Source organism: Mastigoproctus giganteus, chromosome 2, assembly GCF_048544385.1.
Source record: "Mastigoproctus giganteus isolate SK-2022 chromosome 2, ASM4854438v1, whole genome shotgun sequence".
NCBI classification, from domain to species: domain Eukaryota; kingdom Metazoa; phylum Arthropoda; class Arachnida; order Uropygi; family Thelyphonidae; genus Mastigoproctus; species Mastigoproctus giganteus.
Window position 1 is genome coordinate 147,069,040 of NC_143576.1, and position 18,682 is coordinate 147,087,721.

The window sequence follows — 18,682 nt, forward strand, 5'->3', positions numbered from 1 at the left end:
GGATATTTAACCGTTAGTTTCCCCTGCTTCTGATGATGCGACGTAGTGGAGCCTCAAATTGAATTTCAGGAAAACAACTTAATGCTCATGGCCTGAATACGCCAATTCAGCAGCAGTAAGAAGTCTCTCTCTTTCTCTCAGTTTATATCTTCCTGAGATATTGATTAAAACAGTATAACGATCAACATCTCCACTAGAACACGGGTGAGTAAACTTAAAAATGAGAATTCCTTCTCATTTCCTAGTTGTTCTAGAGAACTTCTTGTAGCGAACTTCCTTCCGCAGGAAACCGATGCCTTTTCGACAAATGATCGAAAAGTATTTTATTTTGATTCCAGTTGAATAATAATGAAATTTAAATAGGTTTCAGAATTTGGTAGTTGCGATGGTCAAGCTGGTGAGCAAAAAAAAAATTTTTAATTAATAAAATCGTGGTGTTTAAACTAAGATGCGTATTGAATTCAGCGATCAAGTATGCCTCAACCGAATGCGAATTCCCCTCGCGGATAATATCATTGCTCTTTGGCACCTGATGGAAAAGGTCTAAATTGTATTCTAGTCGGCAGCCAAAGTTGTGAAATACTTTCTGTGCAGCCAGAAGGAACTCTTATGAGCCTGTTTTGGTGACCCAGTTAATCGGTTTCGGGCTAGTGTTGCAGATTGTTTTCTTTTGCAAACTTTGGGTTTTTCATTATTGAAAATAATCAAACCGACCGTAGACTACGTTCAATTTACAGACCAGATAGGGCATTCTAGCTCCTCATAGCCTTAATTTGTCGTGGCCTAAATTCTTAATAATCAATAGAAATTTCTCTGGTGATGAAAGCAAAAATTGTAGAAAAAAATTTCTAATTAGGAAAGTTTTTTTTTTTTTTTTCAAATTAAGAAATTAGATTAGGGAAATTCCCTGTTTATGAAAATTCTCTCATTAAGGCATAAGGGAAACTTAAAATGTGTACACATAAAATGTGTTCCTATTACAATAAAAGTCTCACAAAAGGTTATAATCGTCCTATAATTAAGCATTTACTGATAAAGGTCATCACATTCTGATGAGCAGACATGAAGACATTACAGTGTCTTATGTAGGGCAGCTGCAGAACGCTAGTTCAACTCCATCGCGGTACACTGTAAGTGTAAGCGTTTTCAGTGTCTAACATCACCAGGGGTTTCCCCCATCTCCGCGTTGCTTTCATTATGGGTGTGACAATTCACCGGCAAGCCCGGAGATTTAAGTGTGTGGATAATGTTTAAATGTGGTGTTTTGTACCGTTGTTCCTCTAGCCATTTAGCCGCTGGACCTCTGCTGAGGCCCAACGTTGCTCCACTTACGCCCCGTGGAGGAAGACCAGGTACCCAGTAATCTATAGTTCACTCTGGCAGGTCCTGTCACCTAATTTCCTGAGATTTCAGTGGCTAGGACTTTACGCATATATGTGTGTGTGATTTCGTAGGGTGATATCGCTTGAATAGGGAAAGGCCGAAAATATGGACGTAAGTTAATTTCGATTCATTGAATTTGAGTGTGTGGGGGCGTTCGCTTGTGTAAAGATAGAGAGGGGGGAGACTGAAGATTGGGAGTCAAAGGAGAAAGGATGAGGTCAATAGAGTAGGAGATCTCAAGTTTGTGTCACAAGGGGACCTGGCACAGGTCGCCAATACGGCATATGTGCAGCGTGGCTACAGGGTGGCTAGGTCAGTAGGTTCAGGACAGCAGCCCGACAGTGACCCCACCCGGAGATCCAACCAGGGACAAGGTCTCTACCGACTTGTTCACATATCGGTTGAATGCTGGCGTTGATGGCCATGGTCTATCTATTTACATTTAGGGGGGTGGGTCATTCTTAGTATGAGGTAACTTCCACTGTTTGTTCTGTTGTCTGGAGGCCGATGTAGTGTTGTCACTCCTGGGATCTGTGTCCCGTCCAGTTGTTCTGTCGTCGTGGGTCTCTATGGTGATTGTCATATTCTAGGGTAGTTCGTGGGGTGAATGACATGTGCTGTCGGTCCAGTTGACAGGGTGTCAGTATTGATTGTGGCGTTCGTGGGAGCAAAGTCCCATCCGGCATCGTGGTACTCTGTTCTTTAGGTTCCGTTGACAAGGTAATGGCACTCATGGGAGCAAAGTCCCGTCCGGTGAGTTGTAGTTATAGTCAGGTCCTGTTTCAGGCCTGGGGAAGTTGGAGCATTGCCCGTAGCCGGATAAACAGCTCACGTGCAAAGCACGAGAGGGCCCTGTAGTGCCCCTCCTCATGTAATATAAGATGCTCCCGTTCCTTTGGGTTAAAGCGTATATTTGTGATAAAATAAAATCTGATGTCCTCAAAGAGTGGACAATCGTGCATTAGGTGTGACCATGTTTGCTTTTCTCCGCAGTGCCAAATGTCGACAGCTTGGCTTCAAAGGAGTTGTGCTCCGTTACAAGAAAGGTGGTGTAGAACCCGGGTGAGAACCAGTTTGGCTGTTGGGGGTACACTTGGGTAATGTCCGGGATGAACTTCCGGGTTATCTCACCTTAGTTGAGTCCGCCTATCGAGACTGCCAGGTTTGTTGAAGATATTTGGTTAGTCGTTTCATTTCTGCATTGCTGTTGTTGGTCGGGTATGTGGTGAAGCCAGTGCAAGTTACACTGTTTCCTCTTGATAATTGATATAGCATGCCACAGCGGACAATCTCCAGGTCCAAGAGTAGGAGCCCCACAAGTGCGTGTGAACTGACCGTGCAGCATGCTCTGGAGTCGGTGAGTAAGATGCTGCGCTGTATCATTTCTAGTTTTCTTTTATTGACTGCGATAGTTGTTTTTTTTTAAACCAGATCCCTGTGGCAATAGGTGATGGCTGGATGAAGAATGCCTTGTAAAAGAGGTCAGGGTTCTTTTTCTTGAGCCCCAATCCTTTCACGAAACTCTTGCTATGATTGCTGAGTAGTTTCTAGTCTTTTTTTTATATAATATCGGTGTGTAGATACACCATAGACAACTCTTAAGAAACTACAAAGTAGTTGTTGTAGGCATCATTTGCTCTTTCTCATATTGTGCTCTGCCTTCACGACGAGTTGCGATGATATTGCACTACCGGTCTTTTTTTTTTTTTTTTGTAGGTATACGACGTGTGGGGGTGAATGACAGATTTTTATCAAGGATGATTCCTAGATATTTTAATTCTATGGTTACTGTAAAAGTGTAAAGTGTGTTTAGGGTCAAACGGCACCAGGGGTTTCCCCCATCTCCGCGTTGTTTTCATTTTGTGTGAACCAGTTCGCTGGGAAATGTCAGAGATTTAAAAGTGTATGGATATTGTGTATGTGTAGTGTCATGTACCGTTGTTCATCTGGTCGTTTAGCCGCTGGACACCTGCTGAGGCCCAACATTGCCCAACTTTTGCCCCGTGGAGGTAGACCAGGAAACACCAGTAGACAAAGATTTACTCTGGCAGGTTCTGCCTCTTAATTTCCTGAGATTTCGGCCGCTAGCATCTAAAAAAAATAAAAAAAGAGAGAGAATAAAAATATATATATGGTAAATTCGATGAGGAATAACGCAAACCTTTTGAAAGGCCGAGTGTATGGGCGAAAAACGTAATTTGGAGATGATTAAATCAATTCCGACGTGTAGGGCATTCGCTTGCATATGTGCAGGTAGAATGAGTGGGGAGATAAAGTCTGGGGGGAAAAGACAGACGTATGGAGTCGAGAGAGGAGGCGACCCCAAGTCACAGTGGGACATGCCCATGCCCCACCAGAAGGGAAAGTGGGAACGGCGAGGAGGGGAGACGACAGTAAGACAGTCTTCCCCCGCCGGTGATAGGGGTATTAAAGATGAACGAAGCTAGGGCGCCCTCTTCAAGTCGCCAAATGGCGTTTGGCAGCTGTGCTACGTTAAGTCTCATTTCTTCAGTGTCCAGTCGATTTCAGTCCAGTGGCTCATGGAGTAAGCCCCGTCTTTGAGTTTTTCAATTTCTTGTCTTAGGGCTTTTCTCTGCAGTAACTCCATTGGATGGTATTTTATGGTCTTGTGGTTGTCTTGTGGTCAGACAAGATTTATGGTGATTAGCAGTTTTCTCCTCTCGAAGAGGTCCTGCGCATATTGAGAAAGTGCTCTGTATTCCTCTTCTGTGTCAATGAATTAGGATTCAAGTCCTTTTGGAAGGTAGTGTATCCTTGTGATCAGGATGCCTCTGAGATCTTCGTATTCTGGGTAGTCGTAGACCAAGTGGTTCCAGTTCTCGACTTTCCCTACATGTGCAGTTGGGGTCCTCAACAATGCCGAACTCGACAGCTTCTCGTTAAAGGGCCATGACCAGTAAGTAGCGAAGTCAAGTGCATCCCCGGAAAGTACCAGGCCGGTTGCTTGGGGTATATTTTGCTGAGGCCGGGGAGGAATTTTCGTGTAATTTCTCCTTTTGTTGTATCGGTCCATCTTCGTTGCCACTCCCGGAGTAGGTAGCCCTGTAATTTGACTTTTTCTTTTTTTTGTACTACTCGCTGGGTCGATTATGAAATCCTGGAAGGTGGCAGCGACCCTCCCCCTAACGTGCAGGAAGAGTAGGCCAGCTTTTACAGCCAGCAAATCGAGGGGGAGTGTTCCAGCAAGCACCTGCAACGCTGGTGTGCTTACTGTTCTGCATGCTTGTGTGGTTTTTAATAAAATGGTCCTTTGTATCATATCCAGAGTTCTCCTATTGACTGCAAGCGTCGTTTTGCTGTACCACACTGCCGCAATTTATCGCAGGGATGAAGGTTGCCTTATAATACAACATTAGTATTGTTTTTTTTTTTTTTTTAATCCCGGTCTTTTCTCGTAACCTTCGCCGCCAGTGCGAGTAACGTCTTATCTTTGTCCTTATATATTGTAGGTGAGGTTGAAAGGATAAGTTTTTTTCTAGGATAACCCCTAGATATTTCATTTGGTTGGCGAGTAATGGTCACGCATTTTATTTTAATTTCGGGTGGACGCCGTATTTACAGGGTTCCTTTTTAGTAGAATAGATGTGGTATTCTCCCGTGAAATTTTTAATTGGTTTCTTATAGCCCAGTATTGTTGTTTCTGTAGAGCTTGGTTGGCGGTGGTTTCAAGTTGGGCTCTAGAGTCAGACTCAATGGTAAGAATAACGTCGTCCGCAAAGGCCTGGGCCCCAACTAGCCCCAGGTCCAGGTTCAGGAGCTTGTCGAGGACTACGTTCCAAAGGAGCGGCCCCAAGACAGACCCTGCGGGCAGCCCCTGTGCACATATCTTGTGACTTTTTGGTAGTTGGCATTTATTTCTACTTTCCTGCAAGATAGGTAGTCCTCCATTACCTTGTATAGGTTGATAGGGACTGCAGCCTCCCTTAGTCTGCTCAGGATGCTCGGCCACCATAGTGGGTCGAACGCCCCGGAAAAATCAATTGAAATGACTAGTAGATATTTTTTTTCTGCATTCCTGCGCCTTCCGAAGCAGGTTTTCAAGTGCATCCACTGTGGGGGAACCCAGCTTAAATCCGACTGATTCCTAGCCGCCAGGTTTGCACTCTCATAGTGGTTTTGATTCGCTTGTGCAACAGTCTCTCATATAGTTTGCTGACCACTGACAGCAGTACGATAGGTCTCTGGGCAGTCCATTTTTTGTTATTATTTTTAAGTATTAACTTGGTGTTTGCCATTTTCCATGCTGTGGGGAATTTGCTTGTTTCCAGGCATCTGTTGTATAGAGTAAAATAGAAAGTGCGGTGCAAATTCTGCGGTTTTCTTTAAAATCTCTGGTTCAATCATGTCCAGTCAGGGCATTTGTGATTTCTAATGTTGGTGGCAGCCTCACTGACCTCCTCAAGGGTGAAGGGGGTTCGATTGCCGAGGTGATATAGTTTGCATTTTCCTTGCAAATTTCGTGTTGTTCTTGCATGGTTAGTATTGCTGGTTCCTTGAAGATTTTTTCCAGTATGTTGCCGATCGACTGCTCCCTGGTGGCCATTAGGCTTCCCTCAGTTGTCCTGGTAGTACTAATGGCCTCGCTCCTTGGGAGCTTATTGGTTTTTACCTTGTAGACTACGCTCCAAGGGTCGGTGTTTCTAGAAGTAGACACTAGGCGCTCCCAGGAACGCTTCTTACTTTTTTTTTATGATTTCCGTGTAACGGTTCCTAGCTTCTCTGCAATGTTGTCTTAGGACCTCCACTTCATTTTCGGGCCAGGTTCTGCGAGCTCTCTGGAAATCTTTTCTTGTTTTTTTTGCATCTGTCGTCGTAGTACAGCAATTTCTGGTGTCCACCAGGATACTGCGCCAGGTTTTGGTTTTTGTTTTTATTTTTATCGCTCGAACACTGATGTTCAGTAATAATTTTATAGTTTCCCTCTGAAGGTCATCCGGGTCGCTCCGGGGGTTTATATTTTCCGGATTGTGTCTAATTGCCGTGGTGAGCAGCTCTCTATACAGTATTCAAGCTAGAATAGAGAAACATGAACAGACTTTCTGCAATAATGGGAATAACAAGCATAGAATTATCGGTTTGGTTGGCCTGTTTAGTATCGCTTTTAGCAGAAGTTTGTATTTCATAAACGAGCTCTATAAAACCGCCAGAACATGTGTAATGTTATGTTTGTGCAGTGTGTGTCATTTAGTTTCAGGCTACTTTATTCCCAGTAAGGCGATCACCTAGAAAGCCTACCTAGTACCCGTTTACATCGCGAGGAGGTGGACACTACTAATCATGAACTGTGGCGGACCTCGACTAATTCATGCTGAATGCTCAAAACCAGTTTGAGATCATTCAAAAAAAAAATCCAGCGTTCACTAGTTGAATGAAAGACAGGGGTACCAAATCTATCCCTTGCCCAGGGAACTCGGACTCAGGCACCAGCAAAATCCCGCTTCTAGAAAAAGGTAAAATCCAGCAAAGGAAATAAAACGATAGGAGAGTGTAGGGCGAGGGAAAGGAAGAAAAAGCTGTGGGGACGTCAGTATGTAACTAGATGAAGTGTCGAGTTTGGAGAAATTAAAGAAATGGCGAATCCCACACTGCCCTGCAGTGTCAGCGATGACGCCATTGTTAGGAAGACAAGGTAGCAGTCACATGAGAAGACAGAAGACGTCGCCGCCGATCGAAGATTTGGTGAGAGTAATCCGGGAAGGCCGGAAGTTTTCACTGGAACTCAGGAGAGAAGTCTGAGTTCCAGGAACACAGCTACACCGATACAAGCAAGGAAGATCTCAGTGAGAGGACGCGTTCCCAACCCTCGGGATGACTACAAATACAAAGAGAGAACTGTGAAAAATTAAATACAGCTAGGTTTTTCAGTAAGGGAGCCGTGACTAGTCAGAAGGTGGAGAGTATAAGGCTTGAATGAAACCATTTAAATGTGGATTGATAGTGAAAGATACTTACAAAATAAAAATGTGGGCGGCCCGTCTTTTTATAAAAACCTCCTACCTCTCTTGCCAGTGTTGCAAAAGGATGTTCTAATAGCGGCTGTTTTCAGCCTTTGGATGAGATGTAACGTTTATGGATATATGAAGGAAGTCAAGGGCGATCATACGCGGATGTAATAAAAACAAAACGAGGTCAAGCTGGAAGCATCTAATTAGAACCTGAAATAGATAAGCCCTGCAGGCCGGGCTCATTGGTTAGAAGCATAGATTGCTGAACTGATTGAAGGTTTGTTTGAACGGTACGCTTTTTAATTTGCCAAGCCAGCTGCCACCACCGTAAGTATACATTGGCAAAACACAGCCTTGCAGAGTTGTCGTACGGTACAATGGTTTAATCCCTCAGGATTGTTTGGAGAGACAGAGAAATAGAGATGTATAAGCTTTGACTTTAAACCCTATTTGCAGAGACATCTGATTCCCGGACGAGATTGCCCGTGAATCAGAATGGTCAAGTCATTGTCATAAGCAAATTTTGTAGACCACAGAAATGATTTAAGGAGCCACTTGTCCATGACGTGGTTACAGACGAGTGGAGACTTAAAACAGAACTTTGTGGAAGCCTCGAGAGACAATGCGAGTGATAGAGTTTTTGAACTGGACAGAATTAATCTAATTATTAACCTTTCCAGTTTTACCAAAGTTTTTATTAGTAGTTTCAAATATGGTCTTCGCAGAATCGAAAATCGGACGGAACCATGGTTTTCTTTTGTTCCTTAAAAATAATCTTTCAAAAATACGCTGGTCCTATGGTCTCAAATTAATGTGACATTCGTTTTAAATCCCCTTTTACATTTATTCTTTGGTTTACAAAAAGAATTTTGCAAGTTTTGCGTATTCTTTATCAGGAAAGGAATTTTCTGTTTATGCAGCTATGTATTTGAAAGTACATCAGATCCACTAGGGAAGAATTTTTTTTACAATAAATGCATCTAACATTCGATCGCTCCTGTTATCGGTCGAGTTTTTTTGCGCGTGACCTGCCTCTTGTCTGTAGTTCGATTTCTGTCGTCGGAACGAAGTAGACCAGTTCCGGCCAGGACAGTAAGAAGCTTTATTGAAGTCTTTTCTTATGTCAGCAGAGTTAGATGGTCTCGAACTGGTACTTAGGGATTTAGTTCAAGAAACTTGCTTATAGGAAACCGACCGAAAACTATAGGCAGTTTACGGTGTGATACTTATTGGTGGACAGAACTTAAGTTAAGATTTATAACAAAACTGCCACAGTTTGCAAAATAACTGATATGTCAAAGAAATGCGTTATAGAAGAACATTTTGTCGTGACACAGCAGAGGGTGTTCTAAACATGATAACCAGACAAAGCATGTTCAACGTCTTCTTATACTACTAACGTGAATGTTCTCGAATACTTGTATTGAAACCAACTCTTCCACGACAGAAACTTGTAACTAATGTAAGATTGTTGGGAGGAGATGGTTTTGGAGACTTAAACAATAAAATCTCAATGGGATTTAGGTATGGTAAACTTGCTGGTCACTCCAGTCGGGATATATTCTCGTTCTGAAGAAAACCCTCGACCATTTACAATCTATAAAGGGGCAAAGCCAGGTTTGAGTTCTGTCTAGTCAGGAAGAATTTTTCTTTTTGGTGTTTTCTATTTTTTCCCGCATAGCGGAAGAATCGGTCCATTTGGGCAAGAGTTGCAAGATATTACTTCATAAACTCGGATTTTTCAACCAGAAAAAGGAGAAGTTGACCAAATGAAAAACGTGAACGATGATAAAACATAAATCAACAGAAAAGAAGGAAATTTTGATTGAGAGAAATAAAAACAAATAATTCATGGAAGAAAATAGAGAAGAAACAAAATGCAGAAATGAAAAAGGTCTAAGAGAAACTAGATAACAAAGAGATCAGCAGATGAGGAACTGGGAAGAGAGAGAGATATCACATAGAAAAGTGTTCAATTGAAAGAGAGGGAAAGACACTAAAATAGGGCGAGGGGAAAGATAATGAGAGATATATTATCAACTGGGGAATGTTATATCGCCACTCCGGTCTCGTGACATTTGCGTCCGAAAATATTATTTCCATCTTGTTATAGACTGATTGCCGAAGTGGCTGCGGTCATTTTGAAAACTAGCAGGAGTACCGGGCGAACGTTGCGATATTTCTGGACATAAAGTGGGTTTGAAAAATTCAACGACGTCTGCTAAAGAAGTTCAAACAAAACAAAAACACTAAGGCGTAATAGAGCAACATTAGTTTATGCACTCGATCGAATGTTTCCTGTAAACTACGAGGTGGGGCAACGAATGGTTTCTAAAGTATTAGTTCTATTTATAATACACTCTAATATATCAAAAGTAATGGAATGAACGTATTAAGAAAATTAACGCTAGACAGGCCTCCTGCGGCCTTAATGACTGCTTGAATATTCGTAGGTTGTGGTAGACTTTCTATCAGTTTCTAGCAAAATTTGGTGATTCATTCTTCCTTGAAAGAAAGGACTTCTAGAACTTTTGTGCTTCTTGGGAGTGCCCGAATCCGAGTTCTAATTCATCCCACAGACATTATATCGGGTAAATGTTGGAGCTCTGTCATCGTCACCTTATTATCGAGAACCAAACCTGTCCATCTGGAAAGGAGATCGTCTACTGGGACTTACAATTACATAATATTGCTTTCTGTTGAATCAGTGCAGCTCTGAGCACAGTGGCACTATGCTTTGGATTTGGTAATCGAGGGCTTTTGTGCCGCAGCTTTGTTGTAGAAATCGATGGTATGTGAATTGTGAAAATGCTTCAAGGATTGCTGATGTCCTCTTGAATCTCAAAAACAGTCATATCTAAGAGTAGATGGTGTCATGGCGTAACGGTTTAGGCAGCATTGGCGGCCTGTCCATAAAGATTTGAGGCTTACCTGATCCTTTATTCACCGCAAGGTAACCTTCAGTCTTCAAATTTCGCACTACCTTGCAAACAGCCGACTTGATGATGTTTGGTTTAATTCGGGACAGCATGCACTGACATTTGTCCACTATGTCATATAACTATTACATTCCTATAAAAGGCTGGAAATAAGGCTTTTAAACCACAATTACTTTGCAAAATTGTGATCGACACTGTTATCCGAAATTATTGTTCTCTAAAAGCACTGAACTTGGAATGGTTCCTTCATCTTGTGGAACAAATCAGCAGCACAACAACATGTCTATAGAATGGGAGAGGTTGAAAGAATTTTTTCCACCTGCAATAACGCCTTCGCATCATCAACCACATCATATCTTCCATTATCAGAGCACGATATTGACGCTGTCTCCGGGAAATAACAGTACATTCATCGTATTTCTGGGTTCAGATGCTTCTCAGGGTGCGAATGTTAGTACGTGACATTTAAATTTAACTTCTAAAACAACGTTTCCACTTCAAGTCATAGGCAATAACGCACTTATCAGTCAAACACATTCTCGTTGACTGCCCTCACTATGATCAGGACAGAATATCCATCCTCCTTTCCCTAAAAAATTTTCCGGAACCGAAGACATTAAAAAATATTATAGGTGACGATGCAAACATCAATGAATTCTTCTCTTTTTTGAAAAAAATTGGATTGTATCATAAATTTTAAAACATCACTCTAATAAGCCATAAATTGATTCTATCCAAAATTTGAGTTTTATTATTTTCCTATGTATAGGCGCACTATAGCCCCAGCAGCTCGTGCGCCATTAAACCCCCATCACAACAACAACAACATAGGCAATAATCAGAATCACTTTCCCGTCCACAGATTCTTGTTTGAATTTTTTTGCTTGGGAAGAGTTTTGGTGGCGCTTTTAAACCATACCCGATGATTGAAGTCAAGCGGATGCGAAACGCAAAAGAATGTTTCCCTAGTTTATAGGAAGCATCGGGTAGGATTTAATAGCGCCATCAAATTTCGCAAACAAAAAGCAAGCTCAGAGGGCATCCAGCACGCATTTACACTTCTTCCAGCAAAATAACTTTTCTATTTATCTATAAAACTGGTGCTGCCAACTGTCCAGTCTACAGTTTTACAGACTGGACAGTTGTGTCGTAACTTGCCCACACGATTACTGCTCACGAACGCATGTAAACGACAGTGTTGCCACTGATTTTTGAGAAACCCTCGTAAATATAAACATAAAAAACGAAACCACCCTTCGGAAACTTGTAAAAAGGCCCTAAGAAAAGAAGATACGTCAGTCAGTCTTCACCTTAATCTTGGAATAAAAACCAGCTAGTCTAGAAGAATGGATCCATCGGTAATTCCATCCATGAACCACACAGTTCGAAAAGCCGTACTTCCAAGAATCTGTTCTTACTGGATTCATAAAAAATACAGATAATTAACATTAACATCTTATCATATCATCTTTGGAACATGAAAGAAATAAACTGTAATACTTAATATGCCAAATAATGTCGGAGTAAATAGCATATGCGCTGCTTGCACTTTGGCTTATGAGCCAAAGTGCAAGCAGCGAGTTTCAGTTGTCTAATTCCAAGAAATAAACCAAATTCAAATTTCATGCTAGAGATATATTCACCTAAGGGCCTAAGATATCGTTATTTCAATTTAAAAAGAACGGAAAATAAGTATGAATACAAGTAATTCGATATTTCCTTAGGCTGCGTGTTAAGGAGGAGGGAGGCTCTTCCTAACAACAGCTTTGCGATCCTTCCAATCTTAATTATTGTTAAATTTTAGCCGAGTAATATCACACCTCGGTTAGTTTTAAGGTTATATCTCTCAAGAGGATCTTCACTTCTCCTTGCATATACGTTGAGGACGTAGGTTATGAACTCGACTGAGCTGTACCTAAAGCAATTGCCTGGTGGTTGTAATTGTGTTGGTTAGTTCGTTCGTTCGAAGAGGGGGCGAGAGAATGGTAATCATCATAAATTCTTCGAAGGGGTCATAATATTAGTAGCGACAGTTATGAGTCTCCAATAACGTCCTCGCTGTGCTTCTAGAATACCCTCGTGTCACTAGAACTTTTAATTGTAACTGGGAGTCTGATGTGGACGTTGTTACTGACACCTTCAATTGGTATCGCCTTTGGGATAACTCTATTAGAGCACTAACTACTGTTTTCCTGGTGCTACATGGACTGGTACGGCTGTCTCTAATTGTATTTTGATTTCTGCGATATTTCAGCAGTTTAGCTAATGGCCGATAGTCATAGAGTAGCTCGACAGCAATCAGCTGCGAACCCTCTAATGAATGTTTACACGATGCGGCACAAGGGTCCAGAATTGTCGATGCGTGGCGTTATGTCGCAGCCAATCAGGTGTGTGCCTACATTACCAAGCAAAGTTTCATCTTCATCGCTGGCGCTGCATCGAAAGTTGCTGAAAATTGAAAACATGTTTCATATTAGAGAAATTTGAATTGTACTGTTAGTTACAACTAATAGAATTCTAAAACCCTTTTTTTAAATCTAGAAAATGAATGCAGATATATTAAAGACAGAAAAAAACTTTCATTGAGTTCACTTACGTTAATTAAAATGGCCCGATGTAATCGCAGTCGCAGATAGGCTGGAAAAAAAATATTATTACTGGAAGGAAGTTCTTTTGAATTTTATCAAAGACTTTAAATATTATAATTTCAATTATATTTTATTCAGAAAAACTGCCAGCGTTGTCATTAAACATAAACTGACCTGATGAGGTGTGGATACATTATGAGACTGATTTAATTTTTGTGCTTGTTTATGAAATGCTACCTTGGAATTCATATAGAATCCTGGCTCGAAATTTTGCAGTGCAGATGTAAATTCGTTATAATTATGTAAAAATGTATATCGTGCACTTCTGAGCTCATTAAAAATTCATCAGCGGCTTAGTAAATTAAACTAAAATAATTAACAAAATTACGCTACCTTTAAAGCTACTTTTTTACAATACTGAATTATTACGAATAAAGGATGCCCAATATGAACGATTTTATAATTTATGCGAACTGAACGATGGGAACGTATCCATCTTTGGCAACTTGAAAAGTGTGCTATTAAGTTGCCAACGCTCACAACTTATAACCGACTTTAGATTTTAAAAGTGGGGGAAAAAAGGGTGAGGGGCATTTTGGAACCGCCTGCGATAAAAGAAATGCTTCCTATTTAATCAGAAAGGAATGAGGGAAGTTGATCAAGGGGATTAGGTATATAACACTAAGCTTTTTAAATGAAAGTAGGGCTATAGCCTCAACCTACGTAAAGATTTCACTTAACGAATAGGTTAATGCAATTGCATCATAGTTTTTCTTAAATTAATTTACCAAATTGGTAAAATGGCATTTCCAAACGAGTTGCCTGATATTGCACTATTGTTGTTTATTCTCAGTGGATAACACCACCACCCAGACGGCCGTTTAAAGGCTATTTGGCCTTGAAACGGCCGTCTGATGATAGGCCAAATATCATCAGACAGATGGCTAAAACTGTTGTTCTTTCACATTATCTCAAAAATGTGTGGGTATTATTGCGCATAGATAGAAGGAACACTTAAGTGTATTATTATTGTTTTTCTGCATTATGAAAATAACGCCCATAAAAATTCCTCACTTCATCGACGGGACTCGAAGTCAGGTCTGTTACACCCGGTGTGGGGAGGATGGTGATCCTACCAACTTAGCTCTAATTCCAAAAGGCCTAGCCAACTGCAACTATTGGACATCTCAATTAAAGACCTTTAAAGGTTTTTTTTTTTTTTTAATTTAAAGTCATGTGTGAGGAGGTGGGCCAAATGGATGGAGCTAGCAAATCATCATCTGACACCAATAGGACGCATGAGACGATCAGCCATTTCCTAGGTGTGTGAATGGGTGAAAATTATTGGGAATTAGGGAAATACGAGAGAGTGGCCACATCTTCCAAGAAATATGGCATCAGAAATGTCCTAGATGGCCTTAAAGATGATGTACTCTTTGAACAAAGCGAAGCTTAGATCGTGATATCAGTAATAATGAGTGTGACAGTAGCAGTGACACGTGATTAGCTTTATACCCTGACATTTTGTTTAGTATACACTGTGAATTTTGTGAATTTCCAAAAGGCTCAGCCAACTGCAACCATTGGACATGTTAATTAACATACCAGCAACTTAGGCCATATCGTGCCGTATATATTTTGTCTTTAAATTGCGTATGCTCTGTGGGTTGATTTTGCCTGTTTGCTAGACGAAAACCCCAAGTTTTCGGAAGGAAAACCGGTACTGCCTTCGCTTGAATGGAATAGCTCATTCACATTGTGAAAAAAATTCTTCGCATCATTGGCGGCATTCGAACTCGTTGTGAGGAATACGGTGATTATACCAACTGTGCTACTCGCGCGGACTAAAACGTGCTTGTGTCTTATCGTCCTGAAAAAAAAGATATTTTTTCATATTGTATTCGGGTTTTGTAGCCGTATCTAAAGAAAGACATTGAACTTCTTTGAAAGGTTCAAAGAGATTTGTCTGGTGAAAAAATCAGAATTAATTTACATGAGAAGATGCTTCGAAGATATGGCGGTTACAGAGCTTGAACAATAATCATCTCCAACACTTATCAAGAGTTCAAAATGAACGACGGTTAACTCTCGCATTGAAATGGGACAGAAATCCCAAAAGACATAAATTACAAACACTTGGTTAAATTAATGGTCTGGCCCTAAGAACATTTATTTGGTCAGTATATACCATTGGAATAAAATGCTTTTTATAGGTAATGAAGGTTGACAGTCTGTTGAAATTGAAGGATCTGCTGGATTGGTATTTTCTGGCGGCATAAACTGTCCTCCAGCATGTGTTACGACTTCTCGCTCTTGGGTCAAAATTATTTATTCTTGAGGTCATAGGTCACGCAAAATCATATAAAAGTAGGGCATACTCAGTAGAAGGAAAGTGGAAGAGAAGGGAAAGAGGAAAGAACCTAGATCCCTTCACAGGACGGATAATAGTATGTTGTCATAGTAGACATGTCCATTTGCTAGAGAGAGAAGAGAAGAGAGGAAGGGACGTCTAAGATCCACTGTTTGCAAATATCGCACGCCCATTCATTACAAGCCAATTAGACCTCCATTAATGACCTCTAGAGCTTGCCCACAGTTGAAACGGACAATGAGAGGAAATCGTAAAGGTGTCCTGAATGAGCTGATTCGAGGGATAGTTTACAGTTTTTTTTTTAGGAGCATTAGCATCTAAGGCCATATTGCTCCGGAGATATGCGGTGGTCATTCCCTGACCTTTCCGCATCCTCCGTATTTGGTGGTCACGGGCTCGAACCCCGGTCTAATCAAGAAGCGTGTGCTACGCACTGCTGCTCCTGCCCACCGAGGCGCCGATAGTTTACAGTGCTGAATAAGTACCAGCAGAATATGATGTGGAATGATAAATCATGCGACACAGCACAGAACCAGATGGACATCGTTGAGTGCGGGTCTGCCCAAAGGATGGTTTGGCCCAGATTGTTTTTTCCAATAATGAATTTCGATGGTGGCAGTGGATGCTACCGGCGGTTTTACATAGTTATCGATGAAACCGTGAATGTAGCTGTTGTTCATTATAACATTCTGAACAATTCTTACTTGCCTTCACCACTGTGAAAATTCTTTGTAGATGGGAAGAGACATTTGTATGATTGTTCTGTGCCCAGAGGTATTTGTATTAGCATGACAACGTTGCGTGTCACAAAGAGCCCTCAATAAAAGAGTGATGTAATGAGCACAGTGTAGTGAATCTGCTATTTCCAGCGCAGAGCCCACATCTGAATACCTTTTGGACTATGTGTTTAAACTAGTGAATAAGAACATAAAAACGGCATGTGTTAGGGGGGATATTTTTTTCTCTTGGCTGACGCAACATAAAACTTTGTTTCGTTTTGGCCTTTACTTTACTAATACACACAAATAAAATAAAAATATCATTTTTTCCCTCGCAGGTAACACGATAGTTACAGTCTTCTTCCTTCCACACCGAATGGAAAAGGCCTGAGCTTGAATCCCTTCAATAACGCAAGAATTTTACGCTCTTTTTCGTAAAGCCTCTAAATTAGTCGATCTCAGGCGAGGGTTGCATGGTTTTCATCAAGAAAACAATAAACGGACCAAAGAATATACACCATTAGAGACACAATATATTGATGCCATGTAGCCTTAGTTTCTTTGTAACTGAACATACACCACCATCAATATAATTTTTTTTATGTGTTTTCTTTGATTAGGGGGGTCTTACTGGATTGTTGTTGTTCTGTGCCCCTATGGGAGCATTCAGTAAAATACCAGTACTAATGGCCGCATTACTTTTAGGTTTCTTTAATGGAAACTGATAACCAATTGTTGTTTTTATTCAAGATAAAGTTATTAAGGCGTCGTATAATTGATTTTTAGTTTCAAAGAACAGGGATTAGTGATATGATATCCATCTCTCTTGCATTATGGTAATAGAACTGCGTATTCACCCAAAAGAGATTTTGTTTTGACTATTATGAGCGTTTAAGAACCTATCTAAAAGTACATTCCCTATATTTGTGTTATTTTGTGCTTGGCAGATAAAAATTGAATTATTTTCCTTCCACTCAGATGAGAGTTAATGCATTATATTCAACTTACCCAACAAAAAATATCTTTACAAAAATCCTTGAATTCTACCTTTAAACTTTAATTCATCCGCTTCTCGATTATCGTTCGGCTTTCCGAACTGAACTTTTAAGTTTTACTTTTAGCAATAAAACCGATTTAGGATTTTTAAAAAAGTGAAAAAATACGAAAATACCGATTAGAATAAATACGTTTATATCAAGCTATTCTTTGCCGTAATTGTTCATATTTATTTATTTATTTATTTTTAGAAATTTGGTATTGAGCAATTTATAACTATTGACCTCATCAGATAACAGCGTAGGGTTTCGTGTACTGTAATTTTACGGAAAAATTAATTGCCTTGAGTTTTATAAATTGCCCAATTTTGTAAATGTAGGTCAGAGAAGAAAAAGAAAAGTAATTTATAATTGTCAAAATAGAGCAATGATTTATTAATGCAAAATAGAGCAAGTCATACAAAAATGATTGATGCGTATGTCGCAGTTGGAAACTATATTCCGATGACTAAAGTGGCAAGAAATAACATATACAAGGAACATCACTATATATATATATATATATATATATATATATATATGAGAGAGAGAATGGGCTTGTTTTGTAAAACGTATCCACTAGAATCAAAGTATTAGAAATGAAAAACTAGATAGTGGATAAAGCTTATTATTTAGAAGGGCAGACTAATTGGGAAGGTCAGATTAGGACGGACTACATGGAAAGGTTAGATAAGGATAGAGCAATAGGTAGATCAGTAAAGGCAGGCAGAATGAGAGGGTCAGATAAAGGCAGGCAGAATGAGAGGGTCAGATAAAGACAGGCAGAATGAGAGGGTCAGATAAAGACAGAAGGAAAACTAGGATCAAATAGCGGTAAAACAGGACGAGCCATATAGAGACAAACTGATAAAAGGGTCAGATAGGGACAGACCTCGAGACGTTCGGTTAAGGACCGACAGAAATTACCCAAGGACAAACAGAAATAAAAGACCAGAGGGCAGACAGAAGTAAAGGGCCAGAAGGTAGGCAGAAATAAAGGGCCAGATAGGGACTAACAAAAATAGATAGGGCCAAGCAATAAAAAGGGATCCGATATGGAAGACCGAAGGAAAGACATGGGCTGAAAGAAAGGGATACAAAGAAAGATGGCCAGATAGAAAGATAAATGAAACTAACATATACAGTATAATGGTAGTTTTGGCAGTTTGGCGTTGCAAGTTACAGGAACCCAGACATTCATGGGTATAAATCATAAGACTATCTGACTTTAGTAAACTAAGATAACTGTGGAATCATTGTAATTTCCCTGAGGAGATTATAATGGTTGAGATATCAAACTGGGCGATAATAATATACTGACTACTGTACATTGGCTATAATGTCTGGTAAGTGAGCAGCAATAGCGGAGGCAAAACGCAGAAGGCGGTTGGCAGGGGTCCAAAACTATAACGACGTCACAGAGAAATAGGGCGGAGACCAGGGATGGGTAGCACGAACGGGAATGCGAAACTAGACGTGCGGCAAAACACCTCACGAGTCCAGGGGTCGAGAGTAGGTAGAAAACTGAGATCAAAATAGTAAGATTCTCACAAAGAAGGTAAGTTTTGTTAGGAGAAGTTAGTTGTACTGATGATGGTTATAGTCGCAACTGAAAGTCATCTAGAGGAATTATAATTTTAGGTAAGTTAAATTTAACGAAGATTTAAGTACGTTACTAAGAT

The 18,682-nt window shown here is 40.4% G+C and overlaps 1 protein-coding gene across 5 annotated transcripts in view; it reads left to right on the forward strand.

Moving 5' to 3' along the window:
• Positions 1 to 18,682, forward strand: part of LOC150089645 (complexin-like) — a 650,426-nt gene that overhangs the window by 497,571 nt on the left and 134,173 nt on the right. Inside the window, exon 1 of one of the 5 annotated variants that reach the window (XM_090389576.1) lies at positions 18,488 to 18,641. The exons of the other annotated variants lie outside the window; for them this stretch is intronic. The gene's annotated coding sequence lies outside the window, so the exon portion shown is untranslated. Of the gene's footprint in view, positions 1 to 18,487; positions 18,642 to 18,682 lie in introns of those variants that run through there. 5 annotated transcript variants of the gene reach the window in all.